Source organism: Sylvia atricapilla, chromosome 6, assembly GCF_009819655.1.
Source record: "Sylvia atricapilla isolate bSylAtr1 chromosome 6, bSylAtr1.pri, whole genome shotgun sequence".
In the NCBI taxonomy this organism is placed as follows: Eukaryota; Metazoa; Chordata; class Aves; order Passeriformes; family Sylviidae; genus Sylvia; species Sylvia atricapilla.
Window position 1 is genome coordinate 59,798,992 of NC_089145.1, and position 12,488 is coordinate 59,811,479.

The following is a 12,488-nucleotide window of genomic DNA, read 5'->3' on the forward strand; positions in this document are numbered from 1 at the left end:
GCAGTTTTCTTGGGTTTTAACACATTTTATTGCCTGGACATGGTTGATCTTTGTGCTCCAGTCTCATTTTTTACCAAAGGCAATGCTTCCCAGTGCTGATGAGACCCTGGTTGTGCCAGGTGGCTGCTGCACAATTCTACCACATCAAGCAGCTGAATTGCCTCTCTGGAAGATTTCACTTTTGTTGAGAGAATCGTCTTGTCCAAATACAGGTTGAGAAATTCTATCAGGAGGGGCAGGCTGTAGAGGGAGGCCAGAATAGGGGCTGAGTTACTCATGCCTTGGTGCCACTGGTTCTCAGGGGTTGTTTTTGTTGTGCCTGGAGGTGTGGCACTTCCAGATTTCAAAAAAGCCATTTTGATGGCTAATGTTAGACAACAACTGAGTAATACAGGTGTGCTCCCATGTGATGACTGTGAACTAAATGATAGCAATGTGTGAGCTCAGGAGAAAATGCTGCTGGAGGTGGGTGAGGAAAGCACCACCTTGGGCTCTGCTGTTCTGATGTCTCTTTATAGAGTGATTATCAGCTGGTCAGAAGAACTCCTGCCAGCTCTTGAACCACATATCAGTCCAGAAATGAACTTCATCGAGTCATCCCTGTGTACCCTCCATGTATTTGCACATGGCTTTCTCATGGAGCTTAATGTATAATCAAATACTGGGGGAGTGGGTGTGTAGGGACAGCAGAGCAGGACCCAGACTTGGAAAAGGCTGTGTTGCATAAATTGACATATCCTTTACCCTGCTACTTGATTGGTTTTATCTTTTTTTCCAATAGTGCCTCAGAAACAGAGCCAAAAATCTAGACTTCACTGCTAATAAGAAAGCAGGGCTGACTCACTACTACTAAAGGTGAGTTATGTAGTTAGGGGATCTATTTATGAGCTACTTTTCCAGACACAGAAATATTAATTAAAGCTCATCCTCACAGGCCTGCCTGCTGTCTCCTCCAAGATTTTGAAAGGCATGTTGTCACCTGGTTGGCATGACCACTGGCCTTGGTACTGGGATAGTGGCCCCAGTGTGGGCACACACAAGCACAGACTAGAAAGGTGAAGAATATTTTTATGACATTATTTTTATGGTAATCTGTTTCAATGGTTAATTTAGTTTAGGGCACTGATTTATAACAAGTTTATAGATCTTCTTTACTGTTCTCTGTTGAATTATGGAGGTGGCATGTGTGAAATGGAAGTACTTGGCCTATTGTTCTGCTTCTCACGCAACCAGTATAGTTGAGACAATAAAAAGATCTATAAAATTAATATATACAGAGAGAAAGGGACAGAGACAGAGAGAATATGTAATGCTCTAGAGTCTGATATCACATTTATCTCTCCCAGAGAGGTTAAGACTCAGAATTTACATGTAGAAATACCAGAAAGATCTTACCCTCTTATGTGGAGAGAAATGACTTCTAAGCATCCATGCTATTATCTCCTTTATTTATAAAGCAAATTTTCATGGTGTAATTTTTTTTTTTTTTAAGGCTAGAACCATATTGCTTTGCTTACAGCTTGGAGCTTGGCCATCTATTGCTGAGGGCTCACTGACCTGGAGCTATTAGGCAGGTTTTTATGGAGACACAGCCACACCAAGATTTCAATTCCCAGTTTTCTTTATAGCAGTGCATTATATCATATTTAAATATACCTGCATGTGAACACATGCACGTTGTAATGGGAAAATATTTATGCATCTCTCAACAAACCCTATATGCTAACACTTATTAATTGTGATAATAGCATTTTTGTCTTACCTGTGCTAAAGTATGTTCAATATACACCACTGACTACACAAGATGTGCTTGACTCCCTTTTCTACCTCCTATGAGGCTCTTTCTGCTGTTTCAGGCCATTGAGAAGTGTTTCATTTAAGGTCTGGTATCTCAGATGTTTCAGGACTTACTGTTTTTCCCTTCATATTTATAATAAAGTAGTGTTTCCAGGTAGCTTTACTTTTATCTGTCATCATATGATTATGAAATTGGGAAATTTTTACCTAATTTTGCTTTAATGCTTTCTTTAGTAATTATCTTGTATGGGATGGTAAGGAGATGAAAGAAGGTATAAAATACACAAAATAGTACAAAGCACATGTTTGGTATCATTAACACAGTTCCTTTGAATGACTGACTGCTGGTTTGCTCTTGTACCAACAGCAACAGCAGTGCTCCTTTTTCTCCCTTGGTCAGAGGCATGCTAAGATAATTCTTAATAATTAAAGATAATTCAAAGCTTTAACACAACCTTGCAATGAAATATGACTAAGGCAATTAATCCATATTAAAATGGTGAAACCACTTCAGAGCCGTGGTATCTTGTCCAAGATGTGCAAATCTCTCAGCTCTCCAGTGATGTATTTGCCAACTGCTGCTATTTTAAACTCATCTCTTTCCCCAATCTCTCCTCTTTGATTAGTTTTCAGTATGTTAAATTGAATAAACAAATAGGTTGATAATTGTGAAGTTGGTTATGCCTTGTCCTTTTATGTGCCTAAAGGACAGCAGTCTTTAATAAACCTATTAATGCACCATCATTCCTTCTACAGAGCATAAATGTATGGTAAAATGAGGTCTGTTTTCTTGTCACCACACATCACCACTTCTATTTGAAGAAAACAGAATAAATGCACCAAATATAATATTACAGTCAAATGTAAGGAAAATTCCTGGTTTCTACTGTCAAAAAGAAAAAGCAGAACAAAAATGTGAATAGAATTGCAGTTTATCCTATTTATTGTTAAATAATGCTGATTTATTTCATAAATGACAAATAATTTAAAGATTTTAACAGTTTTAATGAAGTTTAACAATTCTGTGTAAGATGGGTAGTTTTGTCCCCATTTGGAGAATCCTTCATCCTGTGCAATAGAAACCAGTGCTGTCCACACAGTCTAGGTTCAAGGTTACTGACCCTGACAAATTATCAAAGTGCTTATTTTATTTTTAATAGACAATCTCCTTGAGTTTATTCTCACCAGAAACATAAATGATAAATCTGCAAAAGCCTTGTTTTTGGAAATACACCCTAGGAAAGAGAAAGGGGCTTATTTTCCTGACAAAGCCAAGAAGTTGGAGAGAAAGACCAATTTACAGGATTTGGCTTAGTGCCCAGAAATTACTGGAGAAGGCTATTCGGTAATAAAAAAGAAAATGCACTTGGGCTCTATATCATTCACAGATACAGATTGGAACAGCCAAGAATGGCTTTTTTTTGAAAGAGGGGTTCTGTAAGGATATTCAGTTTTTCAAGGATACTGACTGATGCAGACAACTAGAGCTAATAGTGGTACAACAGAATAGCCTAATAATTTTTTTAAGCCAAGTCACCTTAATATTTCAATCAGACATTGAATTTCAAATATTTGCAGTAGTAACATCACACACTACAGGCATAAGTAAGGCAATATTCAGGTAATGCAAAGTTTTATCTGAGGGTAAATACCGGCAGGTAGCATCATATTGGTACAAAAAGCTTAGATTGTCTTTGCCTGGAACATTTAATTTTATTTGCAAACACCTGTCAACAGAACAGTTGTGGCTTTACTTTTTGAACATCTTGTGTCCCACACATTCAAGAAAGCATTTTATTTTATTTTTGAAGCTGCTAGCTTTTGAATGCTAAAAAAGAACAGCTGCACTCACATCATGCAAAGGAGGATACAATTTCTCCTATATTCTGTATATATCAAATTACAACCTCTGGTAAGGCTTGTAATACCTTCCAAGTGATGGTAGGAAATTTAAGGATGCAGAACCAATTAGTTAAATGGCCCATCCAATGATCAGGTTTGTTGACCTTGCATCATGGCAATATGTTGGTGCAAGTGGCTGGAAGCTGGGCACAATGACTCAGTTATCAGAAGGCTGGAGACTCTCCCCGTTGCAGAGCCTGTGGTAAGGATAATAAGGGCTTTCTGTTCAGAGAATGGACAGTCTGAACGGACTTCTGCATCCTGAAATGGAGAAGGGCTCCTACAATTTTGTGAAGCATTAATACAAGCTTAACTTTCAAGAGTGCTCAAGCCTTCATAGGTGTGCCTCCAGCTGCTGTGAGGGTCTGCAGTCTGTAGGGAATGTGTACCTTGGCAGCTGAGTTGTTTGTGTGTCTACTGAACCCACTCACCACAGGAATGGAACTTTAAACTGTGGAGTGAATCGGCTGTTGGAAGGAGTCATCAGGGAAGATGAATAAGCTCACTGTCAGCTGAGATCTTTGTACTCAGATGTTTCTTTCAAAATGATATATGCTTTTCTGTCCTCTCTTGCATCTGTACCTTTTTGCTTCTGAAAGTGTCAACAGGTATTATTTTATCCTCTGCACAAAGTTTTTGCATGTGCATTGGGAAGAAGATGGCAAAAAGTAAATTGGTTTCACTCTGTCAAGGAAAATGGATTTAAAATATCTATTAGGACTGAAGAGCACTTATCTGAGCCTCTTCTTAGACATTACATCTTGTAAACAGCTTGATCCAGAAGGGCAACTGACAAGTCTTAATCAGCTGTCTTCTGCAAACCCTTTACAGAGGAGCATGCAAGGGTTACAGTAATTTTTGCTTTAGTTCTGGCATCTGTCCTAAACTACCTTTAGTGTGGTGTCCCAAGTAGCTGCCTATCCCTACCTAGCCATGACAAGAGCAGCCAAAAAGCCTTCCCTCTGGCTGGGTCAGGAGCTTATTTCATTTAGAGTCTGTTATGTTAATTATGTAGTATGATAACACACCCTGTGAGCTAATCGCTGTCCACTTATGCAGAAAACCGGATATTCTTCATACCTGAATGATACCAGAGCTTTCCTTTCTTGCCTGTTGCAGCAACAGATACAAATGTCCTTCAGGTTGGATGAATGGTGGCCACAACGTGTTTCTTTTGACAGACAGTCTTTGCAGCTGAAATTCGTGCCTATTGTTCCAAATTTCTCCACAGTCTTCTCTGTAGAATTCTTTGCAGAAGCCTTTAGACAAAAACTCTGGGCCTGCAAGGGGCAAATAATGTGAAAAACGTTTCTAATGAGTAATAATTACAGGTTTAAATAGCTGGCACAATCAGTGTTCAGTGATTTCATTATTAGATGGCACCGTAATTTATGCTAATCCTGATAACGGTTCCGGATGAGAGAGGTCCAGACACAGGCGATTGCACTGCAATTATTTACACCCTGTATTTCTGAAACAATAGAAATGGTAATTTGGAAATCAGATGACTGTGATTTCATTTATTCTGGTAGGAAACACATGTAACAAGTTGTGTCAACAACATAAAATTAAATAGGATTATTTGATTTCCTGTTCTAGGTTTATTCCTTGTTAGCTTTCATTGCTCTAGATGACCCATGAATCAAAGGAAGTTTATTTGGGGAGACTTGGAATTTTAAACTTTTCTACCCTTTTCTAGTTTTGCATTTGGATATATTCTCAGTGTAAGCAAAAGAGGGGGGGGGGGTTTAACTTCATGAGTCTGCTTTCATGTAGCCACCACCTTTGTAATTACTAAAAGCAAAGGCAAACCTCTCAATCTTCTCCAGCCATTCGTAAAGTGACTGGGGTACTCGTGCCTTTTAACTCCACTAGGCTCTTGTGCAAGTAAGCCATCAGTAAACTGAATTTTCAGATCAGATCATGCCAGTGTGGTGGGTGGGTGGCAGGACATCAGGGAGTGTAATCAGAGCTGTTTTAGAGGGGAAAAGAAATGGAGGCCGGAGTGATTTCAGTGTGCAGAACACAGAGAAAGCTTTTAGCAGGAGAACCCGTGGTTCAGTCTCAGGGTCATTCCTCAGCACCTCAGCTGAGCCAAACAAGTCAGACTGTTCCTGTGTTTAAAGCCCATGCTACGTGCTTCGTGTGACTGGAAGATCAGGTCTCTGGTGTAAATAAGTGAGGTAATAGTTGATTGTTGGAAGTTCCTGGAACAATCAGGACTCTGGTGTTTCTGCCAAAGTATTATTCACTGTAATTAGGACAATGAACAGCACTAATGTTCTATTCACTGCATCTCTCATCTATTCCTTTGGTGAACTTGTGCAGTCTTTCTTAACACTTCAAATTTGAAAATTGCTGTAGATATAAGTGAAATAGATGTGCATGTTTTAGGAGGGAATTTTTAAATCCAGAATGTGGTCTGGATACTAATGACCGGTGTTTATAGCTTTTGTATAAATACAAAATAAATATTGTATTTATTTTCTGTGATTGTTGGGACTTTGCTGCAGGAGAGGGTAGGAGAAGGCATGCAACTACTGGAGCTATTCATGGAAAAGAGACAGTGAATGCTGAAGAGCTTATCAGATTACAATATTTTTATCCTGATGCATCTTAAATAATTGTAGGATAGAGGAATACAGGTGACCTCACCCCTGATAAGTAATAGCTGTGTTAATTAACCAATAAAGCCTGATGAGTCACAGCTATGTCCAATAAGGGTGAGTGAGATAAAAGAGGGCGTTAGGTGGTAAGGGAGGATTACTGTGGAGGAGGAACTTGGAGAGTTGTGAAGAAGGATCCTGGAGAGACAGAACCACTGCTGTGCGGTCAGTCTGGGTGTGCAGTTGGAGCCTGTTGTTGGAACCTGCAGTCACAGTCTAGCCAGGTAAAAGCCTGCAGTCAGAGTTTAGCAGGAAATAACCAGCAGTCAGAAGCTTCAAGGGAAACCTCCAGCAGGAGCTTGCTGCAGCCAGAGTTGGTGAATAGTTGGAGTTAAGATCACTAAGATGTGAAGAGGAGTAAACCAGGACCCTTTTCATGCTGTGGTAAACAAGAAGTCTGTGCCTTGACTAATTTAAACTCTCTAATAAGAGGGCTGCTGCAACAGATAATCTTTACCATCAAGTGTTTTTTGTGATGTGACAGAGAGTCTGGGTTGGCCTTTGTCACACAGGTGTGTGTACATGTGTCACATGAATAGGGAGATATTGAGGTAGCTTTGCCAGCAGTGTCTGGGCTAACAGGGCTCCTGTGTGTATCTGTCTGTCTGCTCCCTGGTGCTCTTGCTGGCTTTGTTTTGCTCACCTCCAGCCTCCTGCTGCTGCCCTCCCCAACTTCCTTAGGCAAGTGGCAAGGTGAGGCTGGCCTGGGTGCCACACTTAGAATGCTTGGCTGCTCCTGGGGAGATGAGGATTGCTTTTGTGAAAGCTGAATGTCCATGTAACTGTCAACACCCAGCAAAAAGGCTGGAAAATGGCTGCTCAACAAGCTACTGTAATGCACATATTAGAGAGTGGACAAGCTAGAGAGGCTTGGAAAAATCATATCCAGAGGATTTGGTAAACCTTATCTGAACTGCTCAAGGTGTTTAAGCTGAGACATCTCACAAGAAAGGCTCTTGCTGTGGTTTTGACACTTGCTACTTTCAGCATAGCTTGGATTTTTGATAAGATATTCTTCGTGGTATGTAATTTTCTATTTCTGACTATAGCTTGCTCTGGGAGGACACAAGAACAGCAGCTGCAAAACGTACAGACAGGTGAAGCCTCTTACTGTAGCTTTTTATTTCTGCCAGCTTTGGTCTTTTAGTGTTTTGGACAGGTGAAGCTACAGCTCAATTCCCTTTCTATATGAAGAAATTTGCTTAGGTGTTTAGTAGAAATGCAGATTGCTAGAGGGAGAAACCTGCTGGTGGAGTACAATGTGTTGTCAGTGTTAGGATGGTAGCTGTCAACAGCAGACTTTATTGTAATCAGCTTGTCTTAAGCTTTATATGCAACCCATTAACATTCCAGCTTTGACTTGTATGATACTAAACCATGCTTAGAACAGGAACACTCCAGGATCTTGATGTCTTCCAGGAAAGTTTCTTCATTTACAAATACTTAATTTATAAATCTAGAAGTTCCACAGAGCTTCATCTTCATTTCACAGGAAAATATTCTGTGTTTATGTGCTGAAACCAGTGGATGTAAACCACTTAATGTGGAGACCTACAGCATGCAACCTGGAGTAAAAGGGTCTGCTTTTGTCATGGTTAAAGATAAACAAGGACTTAACTTGAGGAATCCTCTCCATTCTGGAGCTGTTTTATGTGGGATTTATGAATTGCTTTTTTGCTGTGTAATGTAAATAGTTCTTCAAAATGCTGGTGTTGCGCTATTGATATTTAAGATCACCTCATTAATCATCTAGGGGAGTAACAAAGTTATCAAAGTTCATGGACTCACTTCCTAAAGTGGATATTAATAAAGAGCAGAGAAGAAGCAACATTTTAAAATACAATATTTGTAAACCTTGGGACAGGAGTAAAGATTAATTTGAAAAGACTAAGTACATAATAAAAAGGTTTCCTAATGTTGTGGAAGTGATCTGATCAAGTGTGCAGTGTGGGGAACAGAAAAGAAACTGTGTGGATGAAAGTGGTGGTGAGTGTCATGCAGAAGAATACTCCATGCTAAAATGTCAGTAGATTATTTTAGTTGTGAATGCATTTGGAGAACCAAGATGGAAAGCAGGATTAGGCTGGCCTCTTGAGCTGTGAGTAAAAAAATGTGAAAAGCAAATAATTTTCTTAGAATGAAAGGTATAAATCTTATCCTTGCTGTGTCTGTAACTTATGTGAACTCTTGAAAAAGTTGGAAAGAAAGGCAGCTCAAGGAAGTCTAATCTTACTCAAGCTGAAGGAGACAAAGTAGTTTCCAGGGTTAGAAAGAGGAGCTGATCTCATAGGGAAGCACAGGAGACAGTCAAGAGGCAGAGAGACATGGTGGGGAGAAGCAGTAATTTTTCAGTGTTTGCCTTTGTCCCTGATGTCCCATAAAGCTGCCAAAAGAAACATGTTTGCCATACAGAGTGGTCGAATTTTTCACGTGCATCAGCTTTTCTTGGTGTAAGTGCTGTGATGAGGAGCTGGAAGTCTATGTAGATATTTAGGAATGTGCAAGAGCTTATGAGAAGGAGAAAGATAAAGTCTACATTAAGAATGAAATAAGTTGCTTGCTTTTGACCCTGAACACCTTTGCAGTCTATTAAATTAGTAATATTGCATTATAATCTCATTAACAACGTTTCCTTAAAGATAAAATAACAAAGACTACCAAGAGTAGTGCCTTCAGAAATGCATAGCATTCAGCTGAAGCTAAAAGGCCTTTTTAACCTCTGAAAGAGTGTCATGTACATTTCAGGCTCTTTGATTGATGGGGAGGATTTCTCTTTGTTCTCGTGGTGTTTGGAAGTGAGTCAGGAAAATGCATCATGCATTTTATATGAACAAAAATGTATAATACAAACTTTAAAATGAATGCTCAGGTGTAAGTCATCAAAAATGTTTTTTTGGGGTGATTTTTTTTAAAAAAAGACAACTGTTTGCTCAGATGCCATCTGCAATGGGTGAGGTGGAAGGAAAAAGTGAAAATAAATATTTTGTCTCTCTTGTTTCTGATCATTTTGTGGGAGAAGAGTTGCTATTTATGAAGGGATATCGAAGTCTCCATGTCTGAAATGCACGTCAGAACTCAAGCTACTTGTGCTGTGGACAGCCTGAGGACCAGTTTGATTTATTTCTGATGGTTCTTTAGGATTCAGATGCTGGGTTTGGCTTTGGAGAACATTGGAGAGGATTTGAGGAAGCCTGGCAAAGAACCTGCTCAGCAATATGATACATGAGCCAGCTTTTGGTACAGCTTAGCCTGGCACTGCTTCAGTTTGCTTCCACTGACATCAGCTGCTGACTTATGCACAGTGTGTGCAAGAGCAGATCTGAGCTTTCTGTTCAATGGTTTTGTTACCCAAGTCTGTTTAGATTAAGGGGAGATTGGGCTATTGAGAGGGCAAAATTCACCACTCTGCTGCTTTGACCTTCCTGTGGACAGCATTTTCAGGGCAAGAAATTGAAACAAAAGGGTTGCTAATAATTCGGAGCAGAACTCGTGCACTCTCTTCTGTAGTGGACTTGAAAAATTTTATAAAGTGGCAGAAATTGTTTGAGCTGAACTTGAGCTGAATTTTTTCTGAATTGAGCTGAACTTTTCCCCCTGACTTCTCTGACTCTTTACAGTCTTGCATATGGCACTTCTCTCATCTCTTTGAATGAAGACAACTCTGTTGTGGATTCTGATTTCCTTACATCCAACTCCTTCTCTCATCCACAGTCTTGCCTGGACTGTGGACATTTTGAGGAAGGAACATCTTTTCATCATGTGCCCCAAAGTCACAATAGGATGCTTCCACCTGACTGTGGTATCCAGAGGCTACAACAGTGCAAATAAAACATAGTAGCAGGAACCACAATACTCAATTATCCACGATTGCTACCTGAAGGAACTCTGGAAATATGGCCAGGATGTACAAAATCCTAGCCTTGGGCAACCCCAGGATACCATTGTTGATGCCAGAAGTGTTGCACAGTGAGGCATCTGTCAGAGAGGGAGAAAGTGAGAATGAGATGTATGTGATTGTTGTGTAAATAAATAAAAAAAGGTGTGGTATAGGATTAGAATAAGTAAATATGATACAATGGGATAGATAATCCTAAATAGGATTAGAATAAATAAATATGATATATAAGTAAATATTGTACAAGATTTTACAACTGATTCTAGTTGGAGACTTTGACTCTTTAAAGAGAAAGCATCCATGTGTTTTATGTTGTTTTAATCACTGGTTTAGACTAATTCAACAGGAAATCAAAAACTCTATTTTATATTATTTTTTTGAAGTGAGAAATGTATTTCTCTTGCATTTTTTTCCTCCTGCCTGTCTTTAAGAATCCTGATAGAAGTTCAGGGCTGTAGACTGGTTCAAAAGCAAGAGACCACTGCTGCTTTAAATACAATTTAATTTTAATACAACTTATTTTTGATGCACGATGTGCTGAATGGCTCTGAGAATTAGTAAAACAACCCTTTGAAGTCTTGAATTTCTTTATTTCAGCATCTAATAGGGCCCAGTTTTATAGAGATGGAAGTTTGTGTACTTCAGTAAAAAAACCCCAAATTCTGTATATAGCATTAATTATCCTTTCTGGAGAGGTCTTTGGAAGAAAGCCAAGGAGTCACTGAAAAGAGGAACTATGCCTTCTCCTCACGGGTTGCCTGAGTTGAGCTTGGAGAGATTCTGCTGTGAAATGTGAGACCTCTCCTCTCCTTGCAGGGATGGTGACTCTACTGCTTGCTTGGGCACCCCATTCCAATGCCTGTCTGTCCTTTCAGTAAAGAAATTCTTCCTGATGTCCAGCCTGAACCTCTCCTGTCACAGCAGGAGCCTATTTCCTCTTGTCCTGTCACTGGGAGAAGAGCCCAAGCCCCACCTGGCTACATCCTCTTTTCAGGTACTTGTGGAGAGTGATGAGGTTACCTCTGAGCCTCCTTTTCTCCAGGCTGGATGACCCCACATCCCTCATCTGCTCTCTATATGACCACAAGAAATGGGAATATAGGCAGAGAGATAAATAGCTCAGTAGAAGTGAGGTACATTTGCAGCTCCTTGGCACAACAGCAGCAGAGGGATTTGGATAGACTTAAAGGGAGGAATTTTGGAGAGGAGAAGAGGCTGGACCTCCATTCTATACCCAGGGGAGACAGTCTGGGCAACCTTGATTTGACTGAATCTGAATACAAAAAGAGCCAAACATTCCGGTGTTGGATTCTCCCCTTCATTTTTTAAGATAAAATTACAGATATTGAACCCAGCAGCTGAAAAGCCTGCTGAATGAGCTTCTTTGTAGATAGAAGGAAAAATCTGAAAAAAAAGCCCAAACAAAAAAAAAACCAACAAAAAACCATTATATGTGACAGCTTTGACAGAGGGCTCATGAAATCACAGGGTACATGAACAGTGTGTAGCACTTGGGTTGTCCTGCTAGCCTACCTTCATTTTGTTACCACTAACTGCATCACTTCTGGCCAGCCACTACACAGAACCACAAAAACCTCCCAAAAACCCAAGCCAAAAAATTCCATATGAACATCTTCTGCTAGGTGAACTTTGTATGGAAAAGCCTAGAAATATCACACTTGATTACCTGAAAGTGCTCTTGCTGCCTGGGGCTGAAGGGAGTGGCTGTCAGTTTGCAGTTTGTGATTTGAGGTGGGATTAGATCTGCTGTAGATCAGCAGCCACTAGGCTGACTGTAATTCCATAGTATGTGGATGTTACAATGGTGAATTGCCACATGCTTGGCACTCCTGGGCAGTGGAAAAGGATCTGCCTGGAATACAATCATCTTGTAGTTAGATCGGTTTCCTCAGAAGGAAACTAAACAGAGGGTGAGAGTAACAGAAAACTGCCTTTGAAACAACCTCTGACAGTCTGTAGAGTTCTGTGACATCCTTATGTTCCACTGCAAAATAAAGGCTGTCTCTACAGTTTATAGCTGTTAATATGGGGGGAACTATTGTTAAGGGTTTTATCTCTCTGTAAGGCAACAGATGCTCGAGGTGCACAGGTGCAGGTGTCTGTATATTGTCTGTTCCCACTCTGGCGTAAGGAAATGCTGCTGTCATGCTCCTGGAGAGAGCTGGGCCAGGGGTAAGTGGTGGGGAAACAGGAAATCTCCAGTTTCC